The sequence below is a fragment of the Etheostoma spectabile genome, chromosome 8 (genome assembly GCF_008692095.1).
Source record: "Etheostoma spectabile isolate EspeVRDwgs_2016 chromosome 8, UIUC_Espe_1.0, whole genome shotgun sequence".
Lineage (NCBI taxonomy): Eukaryota > Metazoa > Chordata > Actinopteri > Perciformes > Percidae > Etheostoma > Etheostoma spectabile.
The window spans coordinates 13,285,929-13,305,529 of NC_045740.1; the positions used below are offsets into that span (position 1 = coordinate 13,285,929).

At 43.9% G+C, this 19,601-nt stretch overlaps 1 protein-coding gene across 1 annotated transcript in view; it reads right to left on the reverse strand.

Moving 5' to 3' along the window:
- The window catches only part of lingo1a (leucine rich repeat and Ig domain containing 1a), a 130,439-nt gene extending 128,740 nt beyond the window's left edge, over positions 1 to 1,699 (reverse strand). Inside the window, exon 1 of the mRNA XM_032523448.1 lies at positions 1,333 to 1,699. The gene's annotated coding sequence lies outside the window, so the exon portion shown is untranslated. The remainder of the gene's footprint in view (positions 1 to 1,332) is intronic.
- Between the last annotated feature and the right edge of the window lie 17,902 nt (positions 1,700 to 19,601).

The following is a 19,601-nucleotide window of genomic DNA, read 5'->3' on the forward strand; positions in this document are numbered from 1 at the left end:
ATGTGATGATATGGGGTTATTTTAATTCCAAACGCCAAGGGAACTTTATCAGGATGCATAGTGTCCTGATCCATGAAATAACTGGCCTTTAAAAGAAAAGAATAAAATCTGCCTGCTTCTATGGGAATTTAACATAGGGGTGTCTATACTTATGCCCCCTCTATTTCAAGGAAGAATATTTATTTATTTACAATACATTATTCATTCACAAAGAAAATTAGTGTACTTAAAGGTTGGATTTTCCTAAATTGTTTAAATTAAGGCCTTTAAATTAATTTCCAAAAGATGTTTTTTTATTCCTCTTTTTAATCAATTTTAGCATGGGTGTGTAAACTTATGCAAGCCAGATACAGATATATAATACAGTACATACCTATATATATATATATATATATATATATACTGTATATTTTTCAAAAGATAATAATGACAACAAAAACAGTAAAACTAAATATTTACGCATTTTTAAAAGTATATTAAAATAAGTCAGTTTCTTCCTCAAACACATCTCAGTGATCTGCAAGTCAGCCATCTCAAATCAGTGTCTGATGATCTCTTGACAAGTGAGAGCTGTCGTCAAAAAGGCGCCAACAGGTAATCAGGCAAATCAACATGGCAGGATACTGCAATTTGTCACTCCCCGCTTTAGCTGGGGAGGTCTATAAAAGAAAATATGTAGGTATTTAGACAAGCATCCATAAAGGAATATAAGTTCCTCCTTGTCGCATCACACCTACATAAGAAGACCAAACACACACACACACACACACACACACACATTCACACATTCCTGTGTGCCTCCAATGCTGTGAACAGAAGGCAGCACACACACATGTAAATTTGCATGTTTAACCCAGCCATTCCTAATGCTACCACCTACAGAATGATGATTTACCGCCTTATAAGTACCTTTCTGTCAGCATTCACAAATGGTTAAATGCATACTCTCACTACCAGGTAGACATGCAAAGTTGTCTCCAAGGGATGGGAGCTGAAAATAACAGCAGATCAATGGCAAGTACCAAGTGGAGCATTTTTCCCTCCAGCCTCGAGAGCATGAGCAACACTGCTGGTGTCGGCACACATTTCTGTTCCCTGCTTCTGTCCCCACACTCTCTCACACTCCCCAGCCAGCCTAGCCTCATTTTCTCCCTCTCTCAATGTCCCAAATAGCTTGCTCTGCTTCATTTAACTGCTCCCCTGTCCCATAATGTGTACTGCTTGCACCTGTCAATATGTTATGAGAAGCAAATCAAGGTAGGAAGTACAAGAAAAGGAGACACATATACAGAAAGAGAGGGAGAAAAGGAGACAGAAGAGACATATCCTTACCAGAGCTGTAACGAAGGGAATCCAGAAATTGCTTGCTTCGTTCCACGCTGGCTACTTAGTAAATCCAATATTCTGGGGAAAGGATTGACGATTCCATCAAGATGCTGCCTCGAGAGTAGGGAAAATGAGATACTTTAAAATCAGGATGTAAGAGTGTTGTTAAAAAATGTGGTAAATATGCATAAGGAGAGGGATGTGATATCCAAGTCCAGAGCACTTCATGAGTCCTTTCCGTCAGCCGCGAAGCCACACGTGTATACACACTGACACATGCGGTTCACACGGCAAGCCACACACATTCACACACAAACAAGGAGGGGTTGTATCCTCTGTTAGTCTCAGCTAGGCTGAAAGATTGAGGGAGAATGAAGGAGGGATTGCGATAGAGGGAAAGAGAGACACAGTGGAAGGGAGGGGATCTGGAGAAGGGTAAGGTGGAGGGAGGAGCCGCAGTATGTGATGAGAGATTGAGAGAGGGGAGGGAGGAGGATGAGGGGAGGAGAGACTCTCTCAGTCCTCCTTGTTTCTACCTCAATTTTAACTGCACTGTGATCTGCACAAACGTAACAGTTGGCGTTAATGAAATCACGTTTTTCCATTACTCCAACTGAAAAGACAATGGGTGGTGTTAAACGGCTAAATACAGAGATGAAAGCGAACAACACAGAAGCCATTACAATTGTCGTGTTGCCCCTTCCTCATGCACAACGCCAAACAGATAAATAAGATGGAAAGATGGATGATAAAGATGAGAAAAGGGAGGAGGTTAATGCACTGGGCAGAAATCCAAGATCTAAACACACCCTGGGTAGGACAGTAAATCAACTTGGTGCAATATCAACTAACTTTGTAAACAACTCTCACATCACTTCATCTAACTGTAGCAACTGCCAGCACTCATGGTATCACATTTACACAGATACAAACTTGCTAATCATGACCACAATCAGATATATGCTAATATGTGGTATATAGGACGGGACATTTCAAAATCACAGTAAAAGCAACACAAGTTTTTACTGCGCACCCTACGACTGTCTCAGAAATGTATTTTAGTATGATCAATATCCAAGCAAAAAAGTCAAAGGCAACAATCTTTTTTTTTTTTCTTAAAATTCTCACAAATAGACCAAAACTGCAAGTTCAGTTCTTCAGTTCTTTTTTTCCTAGTACTTCCTGAAGCAACTTTTGTGAAAGGGAAATTGTGCCTAATCTATTTATCCTTGGGTCTTTGCTCTAACAACAATTTATCCTCAAGAATTGTCCAACCAACCACGCACATTATAACATTTTTCTGCCAACACGTCCTTTGAAACGCACAGCGGGCATCCCTCGGCTGACATGAATCACTCTACATGTATTTAATCCTACACTGATGATTCATGCTCTAAATCAGCGTGCACTTCGAGGCAAGGGTTAAAAGTATGGGTGGCATAAGCGGTCAGTTTACAGGATTAAGAACCAGGGGTGGATGTGCGTGGGGCTCCGAGGATATCTCTCTCCTTTAGTGGAACCATGGTTGTTAGCGGATGCCCTTCACTGGTTAAGGCTCTTTAGTTGGCCTTGGTGGAAAAAGACCTTTACACAACTGGCTTGTATGTTATCACTTCAAATGTACAAGCTGACAGAAATTGAATAATACACCATTCAAAAATTTCTTTGAAATATTTGTATTTTGCTTTTTTCAACATAAGATGCAACACTTTCAATTAAAGTTAGTCTCACTGCTGCATTAATAAAGGCAGCAATGGCAGTAGCTCAGCCCGTAGGGAGTTGGGGGGGGGGACCAGATGGACCCGGATGGACCGAAGTGGGTTGAATGTGGACTGGTAGCTGGAGAGGTGCCAGTGCACTTCTTGGGCACTGCCAAGGTGCCCTTGAGCAAAGCATTAAACCCCCTCAAACCGCTCAGGGCGACTGTCCAGCAGTCACAGCCCACTCACTCTCTCCATTTGCGCATTTAAAAGGACCGGAGCATTTTCCAGCTGCGTTCCGGTTTTGTTCCGTCCTGCGCCACGCGCTTCAAGAGCGGAGTGTCTTGCTGCCCAACTCGCAGATTTTGTCTATACAATTTCAGAATGCTCCGCGGCTCGTGTGAAAATATACCAGCAGTGTATCTTTAGCGAACGCTGCTTTAGACACACTTTACACATGCTTTACGCACACTTTACACACGCTTCTGGGACACAGCGCCACTGGTGGATTGTCAAGCATTGACTTAAATGGCCGCGGTTGCTCACAGGCATTGTCCAGGAACACATCCCAGACGCGCCCGGTGGAAAATTAGTTCTTAACTCTCTTCAGTCTCTGCATTGTTATGCAAGCAGCTTTGTGATGCTGCACACAGTAGTGCTTTTAGGAAGTGCTAACTCCTCATGCCAACGTGCCCACAATGACAAAAGCTAACATGCTAATGTTTAGCAGGTATGATGTTCACCAACATTTGCTAATAAGCACGAAATACAAAAAAGCAGTTGAGGCTAGTGAGAATGCCTATGGCTAATGGTAATTGTTGTTGCCAGGTTACATCATTTGAGGCTTTAGTTAACAAAGGTATGCAAACAGACATCCCGGAAACCCCAAAAAACATTTCTTGTACATTGAGTTTTTCTATTTTTCTCTATGGTGAGAGAGCTGCCAGGACATTTTCCTTATACTGTTATTAAAAGTAAGATCCATTTACTCAAAAATGTTTTTTGTCTTTTCAAGTTAATGTTTTTCATTTTAGCAATTTTGGTACTGTTAGGGGGGACAGAAGGATGGACTCAAATGCACGGCTCACAGGGAAGGTATTATTAGGAAAAAGGGGATGAGTGGAGATGGACGCCAGGAGCAGGTGGGGTGGCGGACCGGGGGACTGTGCAGGAGACCGGGAGCGAGGCCGGAGGGCTGAGGGCACGGCGAGCGAGCACGGAGGACGGAGCCTGGTGGCGGCGAAAGGGAGAGATGAGAGTGGAGAGCTGCGGTGGCAGAGGTGCAGCAGTGCGAGGGGCAGAGCAGATGATGAGGAGGAGACGCCGTGGAGGAGGACTGGTGGGGGGTCCGAAGCCAGCCGGCCGGAGATTAACTGAAACAGGAAAACACAGGGAGAGTCAGTAACGACAGATACAAAGACACAACGGCTAGCACAGGAATTTAGCAGAGGTTCACCCATGTAGCGATCTGACGATCAGTGAAGAGTGATGCAGAGCCAGGGTATATAAACAGGATAGAGATGATGGCAGGCAGGTGTGGATGGCTGGAGCGGGTGAAGGCTGGCAGGTGCGTCTGATGTTGGTGATTGGCGTTGACGGGAGGCAGGTGTGTGTGATCAGCTGGCTTCGGACGGGAGAGCAGGAAAACCAAAACAGGAAGGCAAAACCAAAACAAGATAGGCTGGGCAAACGAGACTTAGAGTAGTGAAAAGTAATAAGGGAGACAGACTCACGACCAGCCGGGACCCCGCCATGACAGTACCCCCTCCTCAACGGACGCCTCCGGGCGGGCCGCCAGGCTTGTTCGGGTGGGCCCTGTAGAACTCGTCCAGTAGCGTGCGATCCAGGATTTGGCTGGCTGGGACCCAAGAGCGTTCCTCCGGGCCGTAGCCGGCCCAGTCCACCAGGTACCGGTATCCCCGACCCCTGCGCTGCACGTCCAGGAGGCGACGTACCGTATAGGCCGGGTGGCCGTCGATGATCCGTGGGGGAGGAGGTGCTGCCACTGGGACGGAGTGGGAACTGGTGGCGACCGGTTTGACCCGGGACACGTGGAATACGGGGTGGATCCTGAAGTGGGACGGGAGTTTGAGTCTGACGTTGGTGGGAGACAGGACAGCTTCGACCACGTAGGGACCCACGAACCGTGGCGTGAGCTTCTTGGAGGAGTGGTGAAGCGGGAGATCCTGGGATGACAACCACACCTTCTGGCCGGGCCGATAAGCGGGGGCTGGTCCGGTACCGGTCGGTCGTGGCCTGGGCACGACGGACGGCGGACTCCACCTCCCAGACCAGGGAGGCCACAGGCAAGAACGGGGAGGATGAATTCGGGTGGGTTGACCGAGTCATCAGAGGAGTGGAGCGGATAGGCGTCAGGCTTGGTGTTCCTGGATCCGGGCGATGGACAAGGTAGCAGAACAGGTAAAAAACGGGCCCACCTGGCTTGGCGTGCGTTCAGTCTCTGGGCTGAGTGGAGATAGCAGGTTTTTATGGTCGTCTCCAGACGAGGAAGGTTTGTTGGGCGCCCTCCAGCCAGTGTCTCCACTCCTCCAAGGCTAGTTTGACGGCTAGAAGCTCCCGGTCCCCCACACAGTAGTTCTGCTCTGGGGAGGTGAGGCGTTTAGAAAGAAAGCACATGGATGGAGTTTTTGATCCGAGGGTGCGCTGGGACGGGTGGCCCCCCCCCCCACGTCCGAGGCGTCCACCTCCACTATAAACTGAAGGGCAGATCAGGGTTAGAGAGGATAGGGCGGAAGTGAATGGATTTAGACGGGAGAAGGCTGCAGCAGCTTCTGGAGACCAAGTGAAAGAGACGGAAGGTGAGTGATCGGGTGAGCGGAGCGGCTACGGAACTGTAGTTTCGTATAAATCGTCTGTAAAAGTTGGCAAACCCTAGGAAGCGTTGCAACTGTTTGACAGACGTGGGAGTGGCCAGTCGACCACGGCTTTAATCTTAGCAGGCAGCCCTAACTGCCCGCACTCAATAATGAAACCAAGGACTGAACTGAGGAAACACCGAACTCACACTTCTCGGCCTTCACGAACAACCGGTTCTCCAGGAGCCGCTGCGCACTAACCGGACATGTTCTGTGTGCTGGACTGGTTCAGGGGAGAAGATCAGATGTCGTCCAGTACACGAAGACGAAGCGGTGAGGTAGTCACGAAGACATCATTGACGGGCCTGAAACAGCAGGTGCATTGGTAGACCAAAGGGCATTACTAATCCTCATAGTGACCGAGAGGGGTTTAAAGGCTGTTTTCCACTCGTCCCCCTCCCGGATCCGGACCAGATGGTAAGCGTTACGGAGGTCCAACTTGGTGAACCCCGTGGACCGGGAGAGGGACCCGTAGACAGAGTCCATAAGGGGTAATGGGTACTGTTTTCTGACCGTGATTGCGTTGAGCCCCCGGTAGTCGATACACGGGCGGAGGGTTTTTCTTTCTTGCAACGAAGAAAAAACCGGCGCCCAGCGGAAGGTGGGCGGATGATGCCGCGCGAGGGCCTCCTTAATATACTCTCCATAGCCTCCCTCTCCGGACCGGATAGCTTAATAACCGACTAGTGGGCAGAGGGGCGTCCGGAAGGGCTATTGGAGCAGTCGTAGGGGCGGTGTGGGGGCAGGATGTGGCCTGGTCCCACGACACCAGGCTAGGTCGTGGTATTCCGTCGGGACCGAAGACAGTCAGAGGGGTTGAGAGGTTTATCGAACGTGGCAATGTTACGGGGGCTAGCGCTGACAGAAGACAGGAGGAATGGCAGGCTGCACTCCAGTTTCTGATCTTCCCCCCGCCCAGTCCACATTGGGGTTGTGAGTGGCGAGCCAGGGAAACCAAGGACAATGGGAGAGGCCGGGGAGGAAATGAGGTGAGAGAGAGTCTTCATGGTGATTACCGAGGTGGAGACGTAACGGGGGGGTGCAGTGTGTATAGTGCCAGGACTGGCCGTTGAGACTGGTGGCCCGAGAGGAGTGTCGAGCGGGATGTGGGGAATAGACAGTTGCGGGCGAGTTCGATGTCGATAAAGCTTTCGTCTGCACCCGAGTCAACTAGTGCCCCCAGGGGGACGGAGACGTCCCGCCAGGACAGGAGACATCTACATATGCGCTGTTTGGGAGGAGTTGGCTCGCCAGAGCTCCCACTGCTACTGACGAGCCTGCCTTTTGGCCGGACGGTACAAGAGGAGAGAAATGGCCGATTCCCGCAATACAGGCAAAGACCCGCGAGGCGGCAACGCTCACTTTCCCTGGGGACAGACGAGCTTTACCTAGCTGCATGGGCTCCGGAGGCGGGGACACGATCGAGCGGGGGACGTCGGGTCGTGACTGGGAAAGCGGGGGAACAGAGCCCCTAGACGTGGGCGGACCGACCCGGGTAGAGGTGAGCCCCGAGACCGCGCTCTCTCTCCCTCTCCCGTCGATTGTCTAAGTCGATGGGCTGCACCGATTAGACCATCCAGGTCCCCCCGGCTCATCCCTGGTGGCCAAGATGTCTTTGATTTTGTCACTGAGCCCAGCCAGAACGCGCAGCGGAGGGCCTGGTTGTTCCACTCCGAGCCGCGGCCAAGATGCGAGTCGACGGAGTACTCCGCGACGCTGCGTCCCCCTGCCGGAGAGACATGAGGCGGGAGGCCTTCTCCAGGCCCCGCACGGGGTGGTCGAACACCGCCTCAGCTCTCCTCGAAGGAGATTATGAGGCGAGGAGGTCCGCCTCCCCTGACTCACCGCGGCGTACCAGATAGCGCGCATCGCGAGCAACCCCGCAACAAAACACACTCTGGCCTCGTCGGAGCGGAAGGTTACGGTTGTCTGCTAAACACCAGGGAGCACTGACTAAGACCCCTCGCTTGTTCCCAGCACGCCGGAGAATTGTCGGGCGTAGACACGGGGTTTCAGAGGGGTGACGGGACGGAATTAACCGGAGCAGGATGCGTGAGGGGAGCAGGCGGAGCAGACGGGAGGTGACCGGATGGTGTTGTCGGCAGGAACGGAAAGTGGAGAACCAAGCTGCCTAGCTATTGTCTGAACGTCCGCAGTCAGGGAGCGGATAGCCTCGCCATAGCCGTAAGGCGGAGGTGTGATGGCCGAGCAACGAACCCTGGGCGGCTACAGCGAAGCTAAGTCCTGGGGGAAGGAGAGGGATCGGGAGCGGGGGTGCCGGCTGAGTCCATGGGTGACTTGATCGTACTGTAGGGGGGACAGAAGGATGGACTCAAATGCACGGCTCACAGGGAAGGTATTTATTAGGAAAAGGGGGGATGGAGTAGAGATGGACGCCAGGAGCAGTGGGTGGCGGACCGGGAGACTGTGCAGGAGGAGCCGAGCGAGGGCCGAGGAGGGGGCTGAGGGCACGGCGCAGAGAGAACGGAGACGGAGCCTGGTGGCGGCGAAAGGGAGAGATGAGAGTGGAGAGCTGCGGTGGCAGAGGTGCAGCAGTGCGAGGCAGAGCAGGATGATGAGGAGGAGACGCCGTGGGAGGAGGACTGGTGGGGGTCCGAAGCCAGCCGCCGGATTAACTGAAACAGGAAAACACAGGGAGAGTCAGTAACGACAGATACAAAACACAACGGCTCACAGGAATTAGCAGAGGTTCACCCATGTAGCTGATCTGACGATCAAGTGAAGAGTGGATGCAGAGCCGGGTATATAACAGGAGTAGATGATGATGGCAGGCAGGTGTGGATGCTGGAGGCGGTGAAGGCTGGCAGGTGCGTCTGGATGTTGGTGATTGGCGTGGACGGAGAGCAGGTGTGTGTGATCAGCGGGCTTCGGACGGAGAGCAGGAAACCAAACAGGAAGCAAAACCAAACAGATAGGCTGGCAAACGAGACTTAGATTAGTGAAAAGTAATAAGGGAGACAGACTCCCGACCAGCCGACCCCGACCATGACAGGTACTTTAATTTAAAGTCCCACAGTATTTGCTATAGTGGTATTATTGTGCACATGGAACATGGATGCATTCGCACAAACAGAGTGTCATCGTCAATGCAGTTAAATATAGCCGGATTACCCATGGACAGGAATCCAGTGTTTAGGAAATCAGGAAATTGAAATAGTTATAAACATTTGGTCAATAATGCAGACAGCATGTGTGTGGAGATGCATAATTATTTGGGGTATTATTGTGTTGCGGGACCTAATGCATTGCAGAGATTAGTTTCTTTCCCTTTCAAATACACTGCAGCCTCTCCTCTCCCGGGGTATTTAAAGGGTCAGTTCCCCCGCTCTACCAGGTGAGCTAACCAGGAACCCGCTAACAGTATACATCTCATTCTAACTAAATGTGAAGGAAATATTACAAAAAAATGTTGTTATTGAAGGAGCAGAAGAAGCCATTAACCTTTAACATGTAAGGGAAGTACTGTATGTGTTGCAATGTGGTAAAAGAGATGTTTGTGCCTATGGAAAGCTGTAGAGAACAGGCTCCAATGGATGTTTTTGTCGGGATTATGTTCACGGTGGTCGGATGTTCACGACATCAGCATCAGAGAAAACCAACTCCGAGTCCATTGAGACTTTTTACTGCTTCTACTGTGTGTAGGAATATTTATGGTTCAGTATTTGAACGCGTGGCCGCTGCGTCAAGGAGTAAACCTCCATATATGTGCCCCTGCTCTACCAACTGAGTCAACCCAGCCACGAAGCTCAATTAATTTAATTTAATTTCAGCCTAATCTGCCATGATTGGCGTCTGCATTTGAGTCCTACTTCCTGTATGCTAGTTGCTAAAACTGACAAAAATAGGATGAGTTCATGTCCAAAACATCAAACATCCAAAATGGGGCAATATATCTGAATGTCATCATTCAGTAACTCTAACAGTATAAAAATTCTTTTAAACAAAGGACCATTTCTGAACTGTCCGCTCAAAGGTGCCTAATTTGTAAATTAAGCGTACTGTCATTAGTAAGTAATTTTCTGCAGTCTACATTTTTTGCTTCTCCATCACACCCGGCCTAGAAATAGTCCAGGAAATAACCCCCCTTAATATCGCAACTTGTCGATTTGTGATCAGTTTTCATACACTTACATACTTACAGTACACCAGCCTGACTAGCTGTTTCCCCGGTTCACATTCTTTATGCTATGCTCCCAGCTCCATATAAGCATACAGACATGAGATTGGCATCTTCTCATCTCATAAATCTTGCAGAGATGTTGTGATAATCATTATTGTACACAGAACAAACAGTGAGTGCTTATCTTTGAGTGAAGTCAATATTTAGTGATAGTCCTAAATAGTCCTAAGCTTGGATATTGGATTGATGGTTAGCTGATTGTTTCAGGGCAATGTCTGCATGCATGCCACCACCCAGAGACATACACATGTCACAGCAAATAATGGTGTTTTTTTCCCCCTCTTCTTTCCCTTTCTTTCTAGAAGTTTCAGTTCATTTATTTTTTTATTACATAACAACGGAGAAATGTTGCACCTGCAGTTTCTCTCTGCGAGGCAAACAGATGCTTCTGCGGGATTGTGAAAAAGGGTTGGTGCTTGGAGCCAATCATACACAACCATGAATTATTAAATAGTACCTCCAGCAAAGTCTGGACTTTTTGTCCATCCACACAGAAGGCAGTTCCAGCTTTTACTGCAATCCGAGTGTTTGCTCTTGTCATTGATTAGCATTTGCAGTGTTGTCTCCAGAGTAAACCAGGCACAAAATTGTAGCTCTGTGCATGACAGTATTTCTCCTTTCTCAATACCATTGTGACCCCAACAAGCATTCATTTCTGAATTTCCCAATGGATCGCTCAGCCAGTTTGGCATATGCATGTCTGCATCAAGGAAAATGGTGGATTGGTGTGTGTGCGTGTGTCTCTGCATGCTTGCGTGCCCATGCACCGTTATAGATTGCCTGCGCTCAAGCAATCTGTTGTTTCCTCGGCAGACATGAAAAAGGAGGTTTCCTTTTTTGGAAATCCTGCAACATTACACCTATGTGGTAGTTGTTATTGTAGATCATAGCATGCATGCATGTGCCTGAGATTTTATATTCTCATCTCTTTGCGGATAGTGTTGCGGGAGACTTTGAAATCCTATATAATAAACTAATAACATTCAATTAATTTACTATCAAATATGTTAAAATTCATGGAAGTGTGTCATGGAAATGTGTTGTTCTACAACAGCAAATGATTCAAATACAGGATTTTCTGAGAACAAAATACAAATATAAAAAAATACATTATAAAATGATTATTTTGGAAGTAACTGACTTCAAAACAAACACAAAAAAATCTAAATCAAATTGAAGATTTTTTTGTTTTAGATTTAAGGCATCAACAAACAATTATTTAAGGCTCCTATGTACAATAAACGTAAAGGTACACTATTTTAAATGGCCTAATTCACTTGCATTGTTCATATTCCTTTGTGCTTTCACAGCAGTTTCCCCAGGAAAATCTTATTATTTAGCCAATATCTTTGGCTTTATTGCCTTTGTAAACTGTATCTGTGTTTATTTTGTTAGCAATGTATTTTTTTTTCTTAGGTATAAATAGAAAAAGAGAATGATATAAGGGCCAGGTGCTGCCTTTCTTATCATTGACTGAGCATGAGATCTATAGACAATGGGAACAGTGTGTCTGTAATCCAGTAAAATGGCTAACATTCCCACCAATAAATGTAGAGGTAAAGTGCATGATCAGGTTGGCATTTACTTGTGTTAGAAGTTTGACTCACAGTCGAACTGAGAGACACACAGAGACTCTGTCAAATAGACGGACAGACTCATGTATTGACCGCTGTGAATGAAATTACACATTTTCCATATTGTCTTAACATTGTGCGTATGTTTGTCATTATAAATACCAACAATTGTTCACCGGTACTGCTGTAATTTCAGACAAACTTTGCAACCAAAATGTGTCTTATAGAAACATAATCAAAATTGTATAAAAACTTTTATAGAAGAGACTTTGACATTGGATCATGGGCTGATTTTTAACCCTCTCATTAGCAGGTCTGTTGACTAACAAAGTATTTATAGTAGTGCACCAAAGTGGCCCATGGGCATTGTGTCCATATGCTCCTTTAGAGATAGGTAAGCCCTTTTTACAGGTAGCCTATTCTTGGGCCCTGTGAATCAGTAACTTTCTTCTCTCTCTTATACTAAGCCCAAAGAAAAATGAAAACACTTTATAATACTCATTTGACATTGTTTAATAGTAATTATTGTATGAAAGTCCAACTGCACTTTACACATTTGCTATAGAAAACTGAGTGGTTGTACAATCAGTCCCTATAAAAAAATGATCTAACTCTGCTCAATCCATATTATAATAAAAAGCAATTAAAAAGTGACATGTTTCCATAAAAGTTTTGATATTAAAAATATACCCTGGGTCATTCAGGTGTCACCTACATTTAGCAGTATTGAATTAAGTAGGCAGTACTAAGCCACTAAAACCGATGTTAATGAATGTGCAGTGAACACTAATGGATTAGCTGACTTTTGAGCTACAAATGGGTCATTGTGTAAAACATATTAACGTCATTCGGCATGGGAATGTATTATCTGCGGAAAGGAGCAATGATGGATTGCATAAAATAATGTACAGCCACTCAAAATGCAGACCATTTTTTTTTACAATAATATATTGTCCAGCTTTGTGATGTTTTGACAAAACTTTAATTATTTGTTTCCTTTGTTTGGATGGTGTGCTGACAGCAGACTCTTATCCATGAATCCATGACATCAAGACTTGATTAAAGCGGCAGCAGCCGTCTGAGTTGACATATGTTGAATTTTTTTCATCTTGCTGGCTCCGCCCACCTTGTTAACAAAGAAACCATGCCAAAAATAATGCAGGAGATTTATTGATTTACCAGTATGTGAGTACCAATAAATCATACAGGTTGTCACCAGCAGTAAACAAACAAATCAATTGAAAAAAACAGTGAGCAACATCAGTGTCAAATTTCAAAATCTTCTCTAGGCCGATACAAAATGTTAGATACTAAACTTTGCCATAGTCAATCTCAATCAAGTCATGCTGCCGTCCAATTTCTCTACTTTGAGATACAGAGCTAAAAAGCACTTCAAAGTCTTACAACAATCTTTTTCACCGGTTGCTAATGTGCAGTGCAGAGTCTAAATATCTTTTTATTTTTGGTAACAGACAGCTTTCTAAGGATACTTGTCTTTTTTATCAATTTTAAGAAATTATGGAAACGATAGTTTTGTTCAAGCCTCAGTGCGGTGATTTTAGGCAATAGTTTACTGTTCCATGGTGGAAAACAACCTATGTTTCAAACGTCTGACATAGCTGGTTCCTGTGTAAGTGGCTGTGTTCACAACACCCCCCTCCCCTCCACCTCTCAAACCTCCATCAGCTCCCTCTCATTACCTTGACCTCTTACCCTGCAGTTTTAATAATCCACAATATTCCTACCCCAAGTGACCCATGCATATTTATAAAGCCCTCATTATGCCATCACTCAAAGTTATCATTATCCTGGGGCCCATTAAAGCAGATTTTTTGGCACAATCCACCGCGGGACTGTTTTCCAATACACACAGCACAAACCAGTGTGCTTCGCAGACTTTTACACCTTTGAGTCCACAGGGATCACAGGTGGCACTGAAGAGTGACAGATAAAAAAAAAAAACCTGCATGTATTGCTCTATACAAACAAGCAACATATTATATTAAAATCATCTGGCCAGAAAAGCCAGGGGATACCATCATGTATCCTGCTAGAATGACTCAAAACAAAAAAAGCTGGAGTATAAACCTTCATCTCTCACTGCCTTCAAGGTCTCACTATCCGAGGCTTTCGCATACTTTCCAGCTCAATAACTACACTAACAATGCACTCACCCTATGCTTGTTTTATTTGCTTTTAGCTGTGTATCGATTGCTCTTGTTCCTACTGTTGTCTGTAAGTCAAAGATTCAATGTCCATTCTCCAGAGCTGTCTTGGTGTTCATATTGGTTGTATCTGTATCGGTCTGCATTGTCTGACTATGCCCCTCGTTTGAGTTTGTTCCGCTGTGCTGCTTGAAACTGGGTTCTGCTGTCTTTGGCTCCGGCCAATATTTCCATACGAATTAGAATTAACGTGAACAGCTGTTTTGTTTTTTTTCGGTTCAGTTTTATCGTATTTTAGTGTTGTAGAATTTGTTAAATTTGAAAATGTTTATAAAACGTTTGTCAAGCAATGGCATTGAAAAATAACCATGCCACACTGATGAAACACTAAGCCAACATTAAGTGATTCAATTGAACTTGAAAATATTGGATAATGGATGTATTTTTTCTTATTATTCTAGTCTACTATACTTGCTGATGTTGCATACAGAGTATATAGACTTGTCTGTGATCATTAAACTATAATACTACTCAATACAAATAAGAAAGTCATGTTTCAGTTTTGTTTTAAGGCTGCTTCTTTATTTTTGCTAACATCAGTCATGCACATTTGCGACTGACATGAAAAAAATAAACTCATTAAAAAACATCATGCCGCCAAGTATTTCCTTTTGTGATTGTCTCAATTTTAACAGCCATCCATTGCTATTGCAAAACAACCATGACATTTAGTCAACTATTGTATGCACAGAGGCTTCAACCAATGATTTGATTAATATATGAATTGCACCAACTGTGCTGGCTGAATAAAGCCAATGCAGCTTTCTAAATATTCCTGTGATGTTTTATACAAAATTATTACATGTTGGGGACATTGTTTGCCAAAAGAGGATAGAAGAGGACTATTTATGTTAAATGTAGTAAACGTAGTTGACTTTACTTTGTAAATTCCCCTCTTACAACAGCTCGACTTGGATACTTGTCCTGAAATAAAATATTCACGTTGCACCATTTGTGTGATAGTACATGTCCATATGTGCGTTGTTTTCACGTATGGGATCGCCCGCTACCCAGCATTGCACGCTAGTGAGCTTGCCACCAGCTTCTCTTCCCTTACCACTGACAAGCAAAGAAAACAGTCTACCCACTCCTACAACCGCAATGGCTTTTGAGAGGTCGGCGAGCCGACCCGGCCGCTCCACATTTGTTGGCTGAATTCAAATTGAAGCAAATAAGGAGCGGACGACTCAATACTTCTCCAAAGTCCCCGCGATGCTCCCATAGAAACGAATTTCAAGCGGGTAAATGACGCTGACGGTGGACACACAGCAGAGCTTGAGTTTGATTGCGGCATCATATGTGTTTAATCACGTTACTTGTGTACTCGCCGGTGTACAGCTGTAGGCACCAACAAAATTTCTGTCATCATGTGACCAAAATAACCACTATGAATGCTTAGTACCTGGTGTGGAAGTCACAGATACTTTGAAAAGTTAAACGGCGTCATGTCTGGATAAATAAGATTACCTGGCGGAGCAAAACGCACGGTATTATTTACAGCCTTCTCCAGGAAGTAAACGTTACGTCTGATGTCTGCCACTTCCAGCGCGATTTAAAGTCCAGTTTGTGACTGTTTTTTGTTGTTGCAATAAACAAAAAAAGTATGCCGAAATAACAGCATCATGATGTTGATTTGTAAAAAGTCTAAATTCCTACTTTATCACGCCTGTCCACAGGATGACAAGCAAACAACTTTTAGAATGGTTGTTTTCTAGATGGAGTTGGATCGATCAGGGCCCTGCTAACATTGGAGCTGCTCCATAAACCGAACACATAAACAGAGATATTATTTTCAGAACACACCAGGTAGTCAAACTTCCCCGCTTACGTCTCCCAAAAAAACCTCCTTTCTAAACACTGGCTTTTGCCACACATCTAGTTCAAATATTTCAACTTGCAAATTCGTGGGGCGAAACAAATGAGGCAAATTTCGCATTGGCGCCACATTCACTCCACGCCACTTGCATCTAATTGCGTCTTTGCATTGACTTTATAAGGAATCGTACCGCCAAATTCATGTGAAACGCGCTTGGTGTGAACACGCCATTACACTTGCTAGCTGAAAAGCTTTACATAAGTGGCTGATATTCCAAAACAAGTGCCTTTCGAGTAGGGACTCAATTTTTCCATTTATTTACACAGAAATATGAAGCTTTTTGTCAGGGAAGCTTGTGAGGGTATCACCTGCTTCACAATAGAGTGGCTGATTAAATGAAAAGTGGCGGTGTCACACACAATGGCACATTGTGCGTTCAGTGACACAGCGGCAGTATTATGGCTATTTTGGAGATATAGCCTTCAGTATGTAGAACCAAGGTTGTGCTGCTCATCTTTTCAGTAAAACCCGGCCAGTATAGCTGGATTTTAATTCACTCAGATAAATAAACATTCCCCTCAGGCAGGAGGCTGTGTTTCATTAGGAACAAAATGTCACGCCACAAGAATAGTTTCTTACCAGCTAGCCTCATCAACAAAGCCCGAGACCACCCCCATAGACATCTTTCTCAATGCATATTAGCAAGGATCTTGGACAATTATCTACTGTGTACTTTTGTGTGTCCCCTGCGATCTTTGTTTTACATGCAATGATGCTTGCATGGACAAATGGTCAGAACACATCTTCCATTGGTTGACAAGACATAAACAAGCTTTTGATTGGCCGTAATGCTCTCCCAGAGCATAAAGGGAAAATAAAATGGAATCACGCATCAAAGCTAGCTCCAGTTAACAACAGGAAATGTAAAAATTATGAACATAACGTTTATCAATCTTGGATGTAAGAGTTTGTATTTATTTCATGAAAGATCCAGAAAAATGCACTTAAAAAACTCCGAAGACACCAAAGAAATCATCGGGACAATGCAAGTGTTTTAGCAGCAAAAAACAGTATGTTTCTACTCACTATGGTTATGAAGTTATTAAATCATGAATCGGAAATGCTTTTTTTTTGTTGTTGTGTACGACAAACTCGGTCTCATTGGTTAATGTTTTTTTGCACATCCTGCACAAAATTTTACAGCTTTCCTGTTCAAAAACTGTTATATTTTACATATTTGGTTATAGTAGCCTACTTATTGCATTTGAATATATATTTTTATTTATTTATTTAGGGTAATTTCGATGTTCTATATTTAGAATATTCTAAATGTTCTTGACTGTCGCAGTACTTTGCTTTATTTTTTATTTCCTCTTGATATGTTTATTGCATGCACCAAACACCAAAGCCAATAGCTTATATGTAAAAACCTACTTGGTAATAAACCCCAAACATCCCAACTATTTTGGCATGACTAAGATTTAGTTTTGGGCTCATTATCTAGCCAGAAAACAGATAGTTTTGTTTTAGCCTCGGTGCGGTGAATTTAGGCAATAGCTTACTGTTCCATGGTGGAAAACAACCTATGTTTCAGACGTCTGTCGTAGCTAGTTCCTGTGTGAGTGGCTTATTAGATGCATCTTTGCTGCCAGATTTTGGACACTGCAATATACTGAAACATGAAACAGGTCCCTTGTGAATTCTGATTTTTTTCACATTTATAAAAATATCCTTTTGCCTTGTTGTTCAGGTTTTTGTAGGTATGGTGAATCCATGCATGTCTATAATTGAATCTAATGTATTTTCCCTTTTGCATAAATCCAACAAAGAGAGAAAAAAAACAGAATTGTTGTTATCTATTATCTGTGGTCTTGAATCAGACCCAGGTCTAATTTTTTTTCAATGCGAGTGTGAACAACCAAGCCGGATTTGTAGCGCAATTCGGTCGTCCAGTCACACAGACCTCTGTAGTGATTTTGCAGCCATAACCCCACTAAAGGTCAAAATAGCCAAATTGGCTCTCCTAATCTTCATTCTTCTCCTCCTCAGCACCTGCTCATTAATGTTATGGCTGCCGTTACACAATTTTTTTGAAATAAAAGCAAAAATGCTTACTTCCTCCATAAGCTCCCTAACTTTAGTGCAACAGCGTGCTGCGTCTGATGTCATTGTTATTGTTCTTTTGTGTATAAGGGTCAGTTGGAAACTGCAAACAATTCACACTGGAATCTCATATAGGCCACATTTTAAAATTTGAACGACCAAACAAAAAATCGATTCTGAGCAAAAAATATAAATTAAGTATTAATACTTTTGGTGTGAATGTAGCTATACACCCTGTCAGCCAGTTCTCACTGTCCAGCAGTTTGTTTGGTGGTGTGATACTCATAACTCTGCGCTACCTGCATTGGAACTTCCTCCAACTCTTCAATTTTACTGCCAAGAATTTTGCAATATGTGACCTGCCATGCCCTTCTATGAATATTTGAAATGAAAAGGCATAAATGTTGTAAAGAATATGAAAAACTTAAGACCTCATCCCACAAGTTTAACTGTGTATCTGCATGACAAACCTTTGCATACACTAAGATGTGTGGTTTGTCTCATTGATATTGGAAATTGCAGCCTAAATTAGTGGTCTCTAGCCCCGAGCTTTCACCTGTAATGCATACAAAATAACTGCATGCAATCTGGACCTGTTACCTCATATATATGCCTATACATATCATATATGATTCATTTGATGAATCAGGAGTCGGGACAGGGATGATGGTTAGGGCTACAAGTGACAAAGGTTGTATTTAAATTCAGGACATTGCAGGTACTTTATCGGTATGCCATCTTTGTGAATCACCAAGATTTTTTTTTCTTACTAGTGGAATTATTTAATTGCACTTAAACGATTATTAACACGTTCGGTTGTTTGTTTCTAAAAGGCTATATTTCTCAACACAGGGTCTTCCCTTACCTTAGCTCTAATTTAATTCACCTTTTTCTGACTATGGAAATCTTGGCAGGGCCAAGATAATGATGTGACAGTCACTATGACAACCTCCCTGATCCTCTTTCATTTTTGGTTGTCTGTATGCTATCAGCTTGTGATGGGGAATAGTATTGCCATAATGATTTTATGCCAACACCCTGATTTTCTCAAAGGGGAAGTAGTCGTATTTCAATAATGAGACTTCTACATGGACTCACACAACTGCAGGGTTTTACTTCCTTTGCATTAGGGTGGCTTGCTACATTTAGACCTATTATAAATATGATATCTCTGGGACACATCAACGTCCATGTTTCTTGCCATGGTTAATTGATTTTTTATCTTTTATAAATTGCCATATTTTTTGTTTGCCATACCTCCCTTCATGTCATAGTTTGAATTAGCTGCTTTGGCTTTATGTCCATAAATACTGCAATCACATTCACATTGTGCCCACACGTTGGACAGCAGAAAATGTGAACTTGCATGTTGACACATTCTTATTCCTACCATCCATGTTAATTCTCTAAGACCTCTTGCTATTTATACTTTTTATATCATTAAGCTTTTTTCATTTTTTTTACACTTAAAGTCAACGAGAACAGGCTTCAAATCCTCTTTTACTTCAAAATCTCCTCCTTCATACTTTCACCAGCAGACACTATTCAAACTTTAAAATAATTCATGAAAAATAGGCTATATCTCAACAGTTTGATGTCTTTTACCATTTTTGTGAAATCACTGACTAAATTTAGTGTTCATTTCAGGATTTTTCTGCGTTGATAATGGGTGTGTATTGCGTGACTTACAGTGGGTGATGTCATCGCTTCAGCACGGAGTCTTTGAAAATCATCTTAGTCCCTTCTCTATAAATTGTTCTCCTGCCCACAATTTTTACTT